At 38.6% G+C, this 13984-nt stretch overlaps 1 protein-coding gene across 1 annotated transcript in view; it reads right to left on the reverse strand.

The window, feature by feature from the left end:
* Positions 1 to 13735, reverse strand: part of HYDIN (HYDIN axonemal central pair apparatus protein) — a 332032-nt gene extending 318297 nt beyond the window's left edge. The window contains exon 1 of the mRNA XM_072731571.1: positions 13642 to 13735. The gene's annotated coding sequence lies outside the window, so the exon portion shown is untranslated. The remainder of the gene's footprint in view (positions 1 to 13641) is intronic.
* Positions 13736 to 13984: the final 249 nt, after the last annotated feature.

The raw sequence follows: 13984 nt of genomic DNA on the forward strand, positions 1-13984 counted from the left end.
GCAAAAATGAAACTTTTTTTTTTATTTGAAGATAAAACCCAAAAATTAAGCACAATACACATAGTTCCCAGAACTGGTAGAAGTTATAGCACTGCTCAGATGTCTGGATAATAACCTGGATTATCCATTCATGCCACCTAATCCAAGATTTATAGAGCTTATGTCTTAACATTGTGATTCATTTTAGGTATCAGATTGAGATATAGTTAGTGTTACCTTGCTTTATTAACAATGAATACCTATTTACAGAACTTTAATGGCCAGAATTAAACATTTTAAATTTCTCTGCCAAGCAACCAAGGACATATTTATTCTTCAGCCCCTTCTCACTTGAAGAACCAATAAAAGCAATAACATTTTTTGAAAATGTATATTAAACTTCAGACTCTCTGAGCTTTAGCTAGATCTTTCAGAAAGAGTCTTAATCTGTGTATGGATCCAAACTATGAGACACTATTACAGGCACCCTCAGATGACATGGTAAAGTGCATAATTGTCTCTGGAATGCCCAGTCTCTCCTTCCAAGTCCATTAACCGTACCAGGATACTCTGGTTCCTTTCTGTCTAGGTTGTCAGGGTGCCCTGTTTCTCTTGATCACACTACAAGGTTATTTTGAGGTAAAATCTCTGGAACTCTCTCCCTCTCATTCCTTTTCCCCATGCTAACTTAGATTCATCTCACAGGTGTCATTTGAAACATCACTGCTTCTAGAAAGCCTTTTCTAAGGTCTCATAGCAATTTCACTTTTCACATATTGAGTAAATAATTTGTGTAACTAGATTTCTCTGTCTGTCTTCTTCACTAGAGAGCAAGCTTCATGGGTCAGAGACCTTGACCATCATCCTCATCATTAGTATATATGCCTAACATAATGCCTAGCATGGAGTCAATAAATATTTCAGGAGTGATTGGATGGGTAGCTGAATCACTAAGCCATCTATGCTTTCTTTCTCAAAGAGATCTTCATTTTTTTTTCTAGGAAAAAAAATTTTTTGAGAGAGAGAGCATGTGAGGGCAATGGGGAAGAAGAGAGGGATGGGAGAGAGAGAGAGAGAGAATCTTAAACAGGCTCCACACTCAACATGCTGAGCCCAAAGTGGGGCTTGATCTCACAACCCTGAGATCCAAAATCAAGAGTTGAACACTTCACCAACTGAGACACCCAGGTGCCTCTCAAAAATATATTCATTTTACAAAGGAATCATGGGACACCTGAGTGGCTCACCAGTTGAGCATCTGCCTTTGGCTCAGGGCCTGATCCCGGATTGGGCTCCTTGCATGGAGCCTGCTTCTCCTCCCTCTGCCTATGTCTCTGCCTCTCTATGTGTCTCTCATGAATAAATAAATAAAATCTTTAAAATAAATAAATAAATAAATAGTAATCATTTGGGGCACCTGGGTGGTTCAATGGTTGAGCATCTGCCTTTGGCTCAGGTCATGATCCCAGAGTCCTGAGATCGAGTCCCATATCACGCTCCCCACAGGAAGTCTGCTTCTGCCCATGTCTCTGCCTCTCCCTCTGTCTCTTATGAATAAATAAATAAAATCTTTAAAAAATTTTAAAAAATAAAAGGAATCATTTGTCAGGTATGTATAAGTTTTTACTACCCTGTATCTATTTATCCTTTTTCAGGGATCAATATCATTTTTCTTCAGGGCAACACCCCACTCCTTACCCCAATCCAGGAGTAGCTTATCCTAATATCACATCTCTCTGGCCACAGTGATTAGTTCTAGATATGGCAAATGACTAAAGTTAAACCAGTCAGAGCCAATGAGGCATAATTCTGACTTTATTGGAACTGCTGAAAAAGAGGCACACTTTCTTTCCACTGAGGTTGCTGAAAAGTGGGATACGGGCTTGAAGCAACAGGCAGCTTTCTTGCCCCTATGACAGGAGAGAGGCTCTTAAGAATGAAGCCACACATGAAAGCAGTGTCATAAGCCTGAATTCTGATGACATTATTTAAATCCTTAGATCCAGGCAGGATCTTTTGAGCTATTTGAGCCAATTTATGTTCTTTGACACAAGTGTCATCTGAGCTGTATTCTGTGGCCACAATCTCTTGACAAAGTGAATTCATTATAAATAATTGCAGTTTATTTATTATTTGTAATGTGTTACCATAGCATGAATAACTTGAGAACCATTTAGACCAAAATTTATAAAAGCAGTTTTTGATAAGTCTTGTTCATTTTGTCAAATATGCTATTATAAACATAACAAACTATTTTAAATCCATGTTTGCTTTATTAAAATATAACAACTTCTATTTTATATACCACTGATTCTGTTACTACCAGATTATAAAGGCCAATTGGCTTGCAATAACACAAACGGAATGCCTCTGACTTCTACAGCTATTACACATGATGAATGTTGATTTGGAGAATTTGCTTCAATTTACACCATACATATACATCACTCAAGGTGAAGTATTTTATAAGCTTCTTATGAATCCTAGGCAATTCATATTATTTTCATTGAATGAAAGAAATACATATGTATTTGTTTATGAATTGCTGCAATAAAGAAGAGATACTGAAATTACCATTCACTGATAACTAAAATTCCTTATTTTGGAATTAACTATCAAATCAATGAGGGCTTACTCATATTTTAATATCAACAACAAATGTAATGGCCCCCTCCTGCTAATTTAGCAAAATTCTAAAATAATTTTTTTTTAAAAGCTGCAGTCTAGGGATCCCTGGGTGGCGCAGCAGTTTGGCGCCTGCCTTTGGCCCAGGGCGCGATCCTGGAGACCCGGGATCGAGTCCCACATCGGGCTCCCGGTGCATGGAGCCTGCTTCTCCCTCCGCCTGTGTCTCTGCCTCTCTCTCTCTCTCTCTGTGACTATCATAAATAAATTTTAAAAAAAATTAAAAAAAAAAAGCTGCAGTCTATCATTTCTTTGTGACTCTTCTGTGGAAGAAATATAAGCAAAGGAAAATATTGAGTATGTTAATTTATTTTCCTAACACAACAATCCCTAATTCAACTGTCCTTCCCTCCAGTGTGCCATACCAATTATTCTATTTAGGAAATTTTCTAACATGAGAAAACATCTTCTCATATGCCTACAATGGGTTTAGCAGATCATTTTCTCAAATCTATTTATCTTATTTGGATTCAAGAATGCATACTCAATAAGGAATACTCTTCAACAGCTTTTGATTTGACAATCTATCTTTATAAAGGATTTCTTCTGATTGTCTAGTATAATTCTCCCCCATGCCCCAAATCTCCTTCTTCCTATAAGAATTCATTGTCCTGTCCAGAAAAGCAGAAAGTGGTCAATCATAGTATCCAATACTCCTATGCTCTGATTGGTTCTGGGTATGAGCATGGGACTCTAATAATGACAGTCAGAATCCTTCTCTTTTTCTTTTTTTTTTAAGATTTTATTTATTTATTCATGAGAGACACTGAGAGAGAGGCAGAGACACAGGCAGAGGGAGAAGCAGCCTCCATGCAGGGAGCCTGATGCAGGACTTGATCCCAGGACTCTGGGATCACGACCTGAGCCCAAGGCAGATGCTCAACCGCTGGGCCACCCAGGTGTCCCAGAATCCTTCCCTTTAATGATAGCTGGACATTGAGAAAGATAATTTTTTTCCTTGGGTTTGCTGGGATGAAAATGAATTTAAAGCTATTAACAGCCATTTCCCCCACTACATGGAAAAGGCTTTCATACAAAACAGCCAAGGAGATAAAAGCAGAAATGTGAGCAGGAAGACTAGATGACAGGAGGAAAGATGATGAATATGAGTGAATTATACTGCTTTTGGAAGCAGTTCTAGGGACGCCGGGGTGGCTCAGCAGTTGAGCCTCAGACAGTGATCCTGTGGTCCAGGATCAAGTCCTGTGTCGGGCTCCGTGAGGAACCTGCTTCTCCCTCTGCCTATGTCTCTGCCTCTCTCTCTCTCTGCATCTCATAAATGAATAAATAAATAAAATCTTTTTTTAAAAAATAGAAAGAAAGAAAGAAAGAAAGAAAGAAAGAAAGAAAGAAAGCAGTTCTAAACGTTGAGGCCCTGATACAAATGGTTCATCTTTGGTCTTATCAGCCATCCTAGGGTCCTAGCTAAATGGACTAATAAATTCCTTATTCTAATTAAACTGTACTGAAGTTTGAACTAAGTTTCTATTACTTAAAACCTAGCACTCTCTAATGATAATTGTTATATTTTTAGAAATCATACATTTACTTAAAATTTACTCCTGGGGTTTATTAGGAAGACTTGCAAATAACTAATATGTAATGGTGTGAGTTGCTATTTCCAAAGCAAGCTAAAAATGCCTTACTTCTATTATAATAGGAGAGAATAAGTTTAAACATTTTGCACTTATATATAATGCATAGACTAATTCATTTGAACCATCAGGGTACCATCCAGGGTGCCTAAAAATCTGGAAATCATGAAAAGTTATTAGATATCTGCATTAATTAACACAGCACAGGAGGGATCCCTGGGTGGCGCAGCGGTTTGGCGCCTGCCTTTGGCCCAGGGCGCGATCCTGGAGACCCGGGATCGAATCCCACATCGGGCTCCCGGCGCATGGAGCCTGCTTCTCCCTCTGCCTGTGTCTCTGCCTCTCTTTCTCTCTGTATGACTATCATAAATAAGTAAAAAAAATAAAAAAAAAAAACACAGCACAGGAAATTTCATACACAAATAATTCTGCTCTTCCCAAATCCACATGTGACTAAAACTAGCACATAGCAAGATTTCTGCAGAAATTCACATGGATTAAAAAATTCTGGGTCATCTGAATCCAGAAGAGATAACTAGAAATACTTCATTTTCATACTTTAAAGATGTATATAACTTTATTGAGGGTTACAGAGAAAATTCTTTACAGAAAATCAGTAAATTTTCTCCAGGTACTAATAAATTCAAGAGTTTTTTTGCAAACATTATTTAAAAGTGATCTTATTTGTTAACCAAATCCCTCTGACGAAAATAATGCCTGGGAATCATATTTCCTTTCACAGAAAATATTTAGAATCCCTTTAAGAAAGCCAGCTATACATAGTAGAGCAAACGTGGATTTACTCATTGACCCTTCCAGGGCTCTAACTACCATCAATGAAGAAAGAGACTGGGGTTTTCATCAATCTCCACCAGCCATTAGGGATGTGGTATTTCCCAAGAACAAATGAAGAACAAGTTAGCTTGTCCCTGCTCAAACGGAGTGCTTTCAACACTGATCGCTGTCTCATACACCCTTACCAGCAGCTACTTGTTAAATGCTATATGTCTACCTTTTATTAAAATGTCAAATGTAATTTTTTTAATTCATACTGGATGGCTGTCATAACAGAATTCAGTAATGAAAACCAATGACAGGGACTGGTTGCATACTATAAAACTGTACCTGAGCTGTCTGGCATATAACAGGGTCATTTTTCTTCTTTCATTATCACATTGGTAAATACTGACTGGGAAATTCTTCGTGCACTGGTATTAGAGAGCAGAACTTGGTCAGATCGATTTTCATTATGATAGTATGAAAAATACTTATACCCAGCCTACATTTCTAATAAGGACAGAAATAAATTTTTCTCCTAAAATTAAAGATGACTTTCATTTCCAGTAATGGCAGATAACAATTGGTTGAACCAACCATTCATGTGAACACTAATTAAAAACTTTAGGGGAAAAATAAATGTTAATTCCCCCTAAAAGTATTAAAAAGCTATCAACACAGTGAGCAATTACCAGGCCAATATCTAAATGCAATCAAACACCAGAGAAGTAAGCAAAGAACTAAAACTCTATAGCCACTTCTGTCCCAGGGCACTTGCTAATCCTGAACAACTGGGGCTTTGTTTGGTGAACTTGCTGAGGCAGAAGTCAATGATTAGAGTCTGTTCAAGATGAGAAGTATAATAAGAAATCTTTTCACCTTAGGCACTCTCTCAAATAAATAAATAAATTTTTTTAAAAACTGGGGAATATGAACATGGAGTGCCTATCAGACAATAGTATATCTTTTTTAAGTTTGTAGACTGTGATAACAACACTTTGGTTACATAAAATAATGTTCTTAATCTTAGCAAATACCTCCTAACTATAAAATTTATAAAATTTAATTTACATTGCTTTCAAATGGTTCAGAAGAGAAAGAGAGAGAGTGTGTGCAAAAGCCAATGTGGCAGAATGGGAACAACAACTGATGGCCCCAAGTAAAGGGCATTTAGGTACGGTGATTACTTCAAGTTTTCTTTAGATGTGAACACTTTTAAAAACAAAATGCTGTAGGGGGGAGTTGTATAGAAGATTCAAAAAAGATTCAAATAGAACATCTGGCAACAAAAGATACAGAGACTAAATTTACAGATTTGGAAAAGTAAAAAGCATATTTTAAATAGCTGAAGAGAACATGACTGAGCAAGAAAATGGATCAGAAGAATTAGGCAGGTCAGTACATGGAGTGACAAAGGAACAGAAAACACACAAGGGAGGTCCAGAGACATGAAGGACAGAGACTGAGGTCATGAGAGCCTTGAGTGACCAGAGAAGAGTCAGAGGCAGTAACTAAAAACTAACTAGCTGGGCAGTCTACTGAAATGCTGGGAGACACCAATTTATAGGTTCCAAAAACCCATCAAATCCCAAGCTATGTAGATGAAGGGGGGGAAAAATCCATACCTGGACTCAATCTTAGGGTGAAGAAAACCAAAAATAAAGAGAAAAATGGTTTAAAAAGCCAATAAAAAATTATTTTCAACAGAGCTGTGGTTACATTAAAAGCTAATCTATCAATATAGTGGAAGCCGGAAGATGGTAGGATGATGAATTCAAATGTGTCAGAAGAAAAAAAACCTGCCATTTTAAAATTCTATAACCAGCAAAAATATCTTTCAAGAATAAGGGTGAATTCAGGACAATTTCAGACAGACAAATATGGGAAGTTCACCCCAGCACATCCCCTTCACACTTAACATTGTTCCTGAACTTAAACTGCCTTGAAATGTAAGACTCTGCTCTCCAGCATTATGTTGTTTCTTCAAACAATCTATACAATAACATACAACTACTGGATGAGTACTAGAAAAATGTACAACTGTTGCTGAAAATGACTCTGCAATGGTTAATACACCAATTTACCTCATGTAAAGTTTCTGTACAAGTTCACGAATATACATACATCCATATTGATGTGCCACTTTTTTCAAAATAAGTAACCAAAACAATTTGAACTCAGCAGGGATCTCATTGTCCCTGGCTCATCATAATATGGCTGTCCTATGGTTCTGTTATTAATTGCTTTACAAATAGAAATATCATTAGCCATATATAAATTTCACTTCTGAACAAAACAAAATAAAACAAAGATCCATGAGTGGTGACCTCCAACTGAACTGGTTAAATTTAGGGGCTCATTTGTAAAGGTCAGTGTCCTTTGCTGCAAACCCACTTCTTATGCAGATGAGAAGTTGAACCTGCCCTAGGGCACCGGGCATAATTAGCCAGCTGCACTCCCATAATAAAGTGCAGATGGTTAATTACCCCAGCAAATAACTGCTTACTTGTGGGCACAAAAGCCTGTACCTAAAATCATTGAAAGTATATTCGGTCCTATTTGTGCTCGTGCAAACAAAACACTTCTTCCAAGGTTTCATCTGTGAACAGAGCACCACAGGCTCAAACTGCACTGCTCTGGGGGAGACCCATTAACACTGCTGGGGTCTGGTTCCAGGGAGGGGCCACTGGCCACAAAGCTATATTTTGAAAGGCGAAATATTTCACAGGGCACTGAATCCTTGTTGAAAAATCTCCTAAAGTTTCCTTGTTGTAAAAGGAATTGTAAATGAAACATAATTTGGTTTTCCTGGACTCCAAAGTAAATTCTATATTCTTTTGATTAAAAACTCCAAAATGAAAGAATCTTTTCACAAGCAAACATGTCAATATTCGTTGTCTTTTTCTTTTTAAATTTTTTTTTTTTTTGAGAGAGAGAGAGAGCACAAGCAGGGGGAGGAGCAGCAGAACAGGGAGAAGCAGGCTTCCCACTGAGCAGGGAGCCCAATGTGGGGCTCAATCCCAGGACCCTGTAATCATAACCTGAGCCGAATGCAGATGCTTAACCAACTGAGCCACCCAGGTGCACCAATATTTGCTATCTTAAGAAGGAAAAAAAAATCTAATTTTCCTGTGCCCTTAAGGAATTTCATGGGCTAGCTGAGCAATTTAGAAATTGTAAGAATTTAGAAAGAATTTAGAAATTCTTCAGAATTTAGAAAGCTATGTAAGATACAACACATCCAATGGTTTTTAGAGACTGTTCCACCAATCCCAGTTAAAAATGTAATCTATCAGGGGGACCTGAGTGGCACAGTCGTTTGGGCATAAGACTCTTGGTTTTGGCTCAGGTACCATCTTGAGGTCCTGGGATCAAGCTCTGAATCAGGCTCTGCACTCAGCATGGAGTCTGCTTGAGATTCTCTCTCCCTCTCCCTCTGCCTTTTCCACTCGCACTGTGTACGTGTGTGTCTCTTTCTCAAATAAATAAATAAATATTTTCTAAAAATAATAAAAAAAATAATCTATCAATCTCCCTACAGCAAGAATAGGATTCAGGGAGAAAGCAGAGAAGCGGTAACTACTTCCTAAAACCCATGTTTGGAAGTCCTCTGCAGCTGCAAAGCTCTCAGTTTGCAGGGGCAAGATGACAGGGCTGCAGAACAGAATACTAATCTACTTGAATCTACACAGAACCTTTCCTTTGAAGAACCCACAGGGTGTGTGATTCCATTCAGTTTAATTGTATGTTGGGGAAAAGGAAAAGCAGCTTGCCATAGTTTTAATTGCTAAGAACACACTATCTTTTCAGAAACCATCTGTTTAATTATAATTACACACAGCGATGTAAAAACACAAATGCTTAACAAGTACAAAACTCCCCTACCACTAACAGTTTTAACATAACGAGCCATATCGTGAAAGAGTATGTTGCTTTTTCCCTCTGTAATATTTCATGATTTAGCAAAAGACAGCTTACCGTTTATTATGGAATTTCATTCTGATAAAGCTAAAGTTATTAATTACTCTTCATAGGTTATATCCCTTTGTTTTTCTTTTTTATTAAACTTTAATTCCCTCTGAGAGTGACAGGAATTATGTGACAGAAATGAAATACAGGGGATCCCTAGGTGGCTCAGCAGTTTAGCGCCTGCCTTCAGCTCAGGGTGTGATCCTGGGATCGAGTCCCACATCAGGCTCCCTGCATGGGGCCTGCTTCTCCCTCTGCCTGTGTTTCTGCCTCTCTCTCCCTCCCTCTCTCCCTCACTCTCTCTCTCTCTCTCTCATGAATAAATCAATAAATAAATAAAAGAAAAAAATGAAATACATCAGGGCCCCCTCTTTCCACCTCCTGCTAAAATCTTTGAGGTTCCATATAATATACATCAACTATAATTAATTACCAGGGACATTCCAAAGTATTGCAAGACTAATTTTTTGGCTTTCATAAACACAAATTTCTGCCTTCCTGGTTTTGAAATGTGCTTACAACACTGTTATTATTTTAAAAGCCACAAGTATCGGTAATTATTTTCAGGCATGAATAAAAATAGCTTAACCTTGAAATTTATTTTAATTAGGGATTTTTCAAAGCCACGGCTGCAAACTTGGGTGGATTATTTATAATAAAACCAAGCATCAACAACATAGTTGTACAGAACATAGAATTAGGCAACATTATTTAACTTGGGCTTACAACAGTGACTTAAATAACAACAGACACAGATGCAATCAGGTCATAATGTTATTAGAGCAATCCTACATTCAGGACATTTTAGATAGCCTATTAAAGCAAGAAGATGCCAAATAAAATGCAGGAGATTTATGAACTGCCAAGAAATTACAAGAAATTTCTTAGTCATTTCATTCTTATTTTTCTGAGCCACTCAGGCGTCCCCATCACTTCCCCTCCTTAATGCCCATCAGCCAGGTAGCCCATCCCCCTACCTACCTTACCCAGGAACTTTTTTTTTTTTTTTTTTTTTAAGTAAAGAACATTTTTTAAAAGCCGAATCTTCTTCCCTACCACCACAAGGGGTAAATATAACTCTTAAATCAGAACTTAAAGCACTTGAAATCCTCAAAAAAATGAAAAGACTAACTTTATGGTTTTTCAAATAAAATCTCTGTGGAGGCCATCTGGTGATTTGTCAATTCTTCACTTATCCTTCTCTGCCCAACCTGAAATCCTCCCAGCCATGATCCAACAGTCATTTTTGCCTTTTTTCAAGCCCTCATTCCCCTGCAAGACATTTTTATATGAAGACTAGCCAAATACTAAGTGCCTCTGCGGTGTTCATAAGGGAATAGATCTTAGAAGGAATCATTTGAGACAAAGAGACTGCCCACAGGTTGTTTCTTCACCTTCAGTGATACCAACCTTCATCAGGTGTATTACTATCCCCTGTGCTCTGACACGTGTTCATTCTAAACCAGTGATCCTTGATCTTTGAGGTCTGAGTCCCACTAGGAATTGGATAAAAGCTATGAACACTGTCCCCCAAAAGATAAACGTAAACACATATGTCAAGAATCTCTACACAGATCCCAAAATATGTTAGCTAAAACATGATTTCACAAGCTATACGGGTTTCTTTCAAACTTGATGAAAATTTTCATGTTCTATATTTTTTTACTAACGTGGAGAAACATTCTCAAAACTCTTTTGAAGTCTGTAAAACTATGCTGCGAACTAATAACAAATAATAACTTCCCCTCTACTTTGTGGTTATAGGAATCATTCTCACACACATGTCAGAGGCACTTTATTTCCCTCAAATAAATCTAAGTTTGCTCATATGCAAATAAAATAAAACAAAATATCAAAACAACAAAATGATTGAATGATTACTTGGGTTAAGCAAAAAGTTTTAGATAGCATAATCTATGGAAGACAACGGTGATAAACTGGACTACCTCTAAATTTAATTTTTTTTTTTACTTTAAAAGACAACTCAATAAGAAGACAACCAAATGAGACAGGGGCAAATGATATGAACAGAAACTTCACCAAAGACAAAATAAAGTAACAAGCACATGTTGTTCAACACCGTTAGCCATGAAAGAAACTCAAATCAAAAATAGAATGAGATACCACTACACATCTACAAGAATAACTAAAATTAACAAAATTGTCACCCGCTGGCAAGGTTATAGATTAAGCAAAACTATGCTGGCAGAAGGGCAAAAAGGTACAGTCACTTGGAAAACAGTTTGGCAGTTTCTTATAAAATTAAACATATACTTACCATAGAACCTAGCAATCCCACTCCAGAATAAAATATATTGATACAAAGACCTGTATGTGAATGTTTATAGCAGCTTTATATATTCATAATCACCAAATATGAGAGACGACCTGAAGTCCATTGACTGGTGGTACATCCATTCAATTGAATAGTACTCAGCAATAAGGAATGAACCACTGTTACATGCAACAGTGTGTATAAACCTTAGAATCAATATGTTAAATAAAACAAGACAAAAAAAAGTGCTGTATATTTTACGAATACATTTACATGATATTCTGGAAAATACAGAAATGGAAATCAGATCATTGGTTGCCAGGGGCTGGAGGTAGGGAAAGGGGATTGACGACAACTAGATACAAGGGAAATTTTTGAGCCAATGGAATCAATCATTCTATATATTAAAGTGGTTACATGACCATATATTTTTCAAAAATCATGGAACTGTATACCTAAAAAAGAGGTGAATTTTATAGTATATAAATTATACATCATAAACCTGACTTTAAAAAATAGCTAAGAACATACCAGGAGTAAATATTAATTTAATTTATTTTTCAACATGGCATACAAAGTATCAATATCCAGGGTATGTACAGTAATCCTAAAAATCAATACAAAAAGGTCAAATTTAAATTGGGCACAGATAAAGACAGGCAATCCACAGAAGATCAGTTATCAACAAGTCAATAGACATCTACTGCTCAATCTTACTAGTAATCTGGCAAATGTAAATTATAACAAAGTGATAACCATTATTTTCTCATCAGAAAAACAAACTCTTCAAACACTGAAAATACCAAATGGTGATGCCATTGCAGAGCGAATACAACCCCTAAAATAAGACCCCAAGAAAATTACATCAATGGGATGATGGAATTTCAACTACATTCATACTTAGCCAAATCAAAAGACATGAAAATAACCTTTAAAATAGTTGGGTGGTACAAATAAACTAAATTAAGTACATTAAATTAAAATAAAATGTTGGGTGGTTGTCTTTCCTGTTCTCATCAGTGGGTTGTAGAATGAGGTGAGATAGTCCTGAAAATGCTAGTGTTGGTTTTGTCACTGCTGGAAAAGCCTGTCAGTCCAGTGCAGACTGGGAACACCATGGAAGGTACACATGAACGATTCTAAGGATTTACCAGCCCAACAAGCAAAGAGTAAGGTCCAAGTAGCCATTCAAATGGTACCAGCTTCCTTGAGATTGTCAAAAAAGAAAGCAAAGTATGAAATGAGGGCCGCAGCAAAATTTAGAAGAATAAAGACATAACGGAACTGATAAATGTATCCTTCTACTAATTTATGGTGACATATAGGAAAAGTGTATAAATTGGAATCTTAAATATTCTCAGAATGAAGGCTTTTCAATGGTTCAATTTCTGAACTGGGTTGTTTGAAGTGATTTAAGGGACTGTCCGGGGATATTTCTGACTGAGGCCAATTTTGTCCTTAGCAATGACTTCTGAAACTAACAGAGTAAAATGTGACTCCACCAAATAGCCTAATCAAGAGTATGTCACAGATCCTGTGGGCAACACTATTTTTTTTTCTCCTGCAAAATACCTTAGTACTGGATATGAAGTAGGACGTTGATTGCTTTAAGGAGTAAAGAAGAGTAGGGAAGAATCATCTTGATAAAATACATAGTATTTGAAATATTATGAAATGAAAAGGCCAAGACTTACTAGAGGAAGGGAGCAAGAAACAAATCCAAGGTAAACAGTTGAGCACACACAGAGGACAATACACCTGGCATCCAGCATAGGTGGTGAGTCATAGCAACGGGCACTCACTCGCCCTCGTCATGGGGCACTTGCTGAGCCTAGAATGCTCCACTGTAAAGGCGAGCTAATCCTGAAAACGAACCATTTTAGAGCAGGACCGTGGCTATGAAATGCGACCATATAGATGAAGTACATCTGAGGGTGTATTGGTGAGACATCGATCGTCAGGGTCCTCCTGGGAAGGAGAGTGCAGTGCGGAGGACCAGGGGGTGGGAGCGTGGCACCCCGCCTGGGCCACGAAACACAAAATCTTTGAAAAATGATTGCTTCGAGGCCTCGGGGCTAAATAGAAGTTGGAAGCAAAGCGAACACCCCGGTGGGAGGCTCTGCTATTGTCATGGGAATGAGAAGAAGGGGCCGGGGGAGGCTGAGGAGGAGCGGGGCCTGGAAAACCTGAGGGGCCCCTGAGACGAAGGGTGGGAGCACGAGGAGAGGATGCCCCGGCCAGTCCCTAAGCCCCTCGCGCTGCGACCCCTTGATCGCTGCCAGGACCTCGGACCCTGGAACAGCCCCGACTGCCCGTCAGCTCTGCGCCCTGTTCCCCACCAAGACCCTGCGGCCAACTCACAGGCGCCGCCGCCCAGGGGCCCCGCAGCCGGCTCCGAGCTCCTGCTCCCCTCGGTGCGGCCGGAGCTGTTGCCAGCCGTTGCCACAGCAACCACGGAGCACAGCGCAGCTCAGCAAGCCGCGGCGTGATTGGAGCAGGCAGCGTCCATAGCAACTGCCTGGCTGCGCTGTCGGGCGGACTTGAACTTGTTCTCAGGAACTCTCAGGCCCCCTCTGTCTTTAGAGGCCCCGTCAGCAGGCACCCGACCTACCTCTTGAAAGATGCTCCTGCATTATCTCACTCAACATGGGTCTCCCCGTGGCACTGTGAGGGTTCGCATTTCCTCAGGAATGTTTAACCTGGA

The sequence above is a fragment of the Vulpes vulpes genome, chromosome 12, assembly GCF_048418805.1.
Source record: "Vulpes vulpes isolate BD-2025 chromosome 12, VulVul3, whole genome shotgun sequence".
Classification (NCBI taxonomy): Eukaryota; Metazoa; Chordata; class Mammalia; order Carnivora; family Canidae; genus Vulpes; species Vulpes vulpes.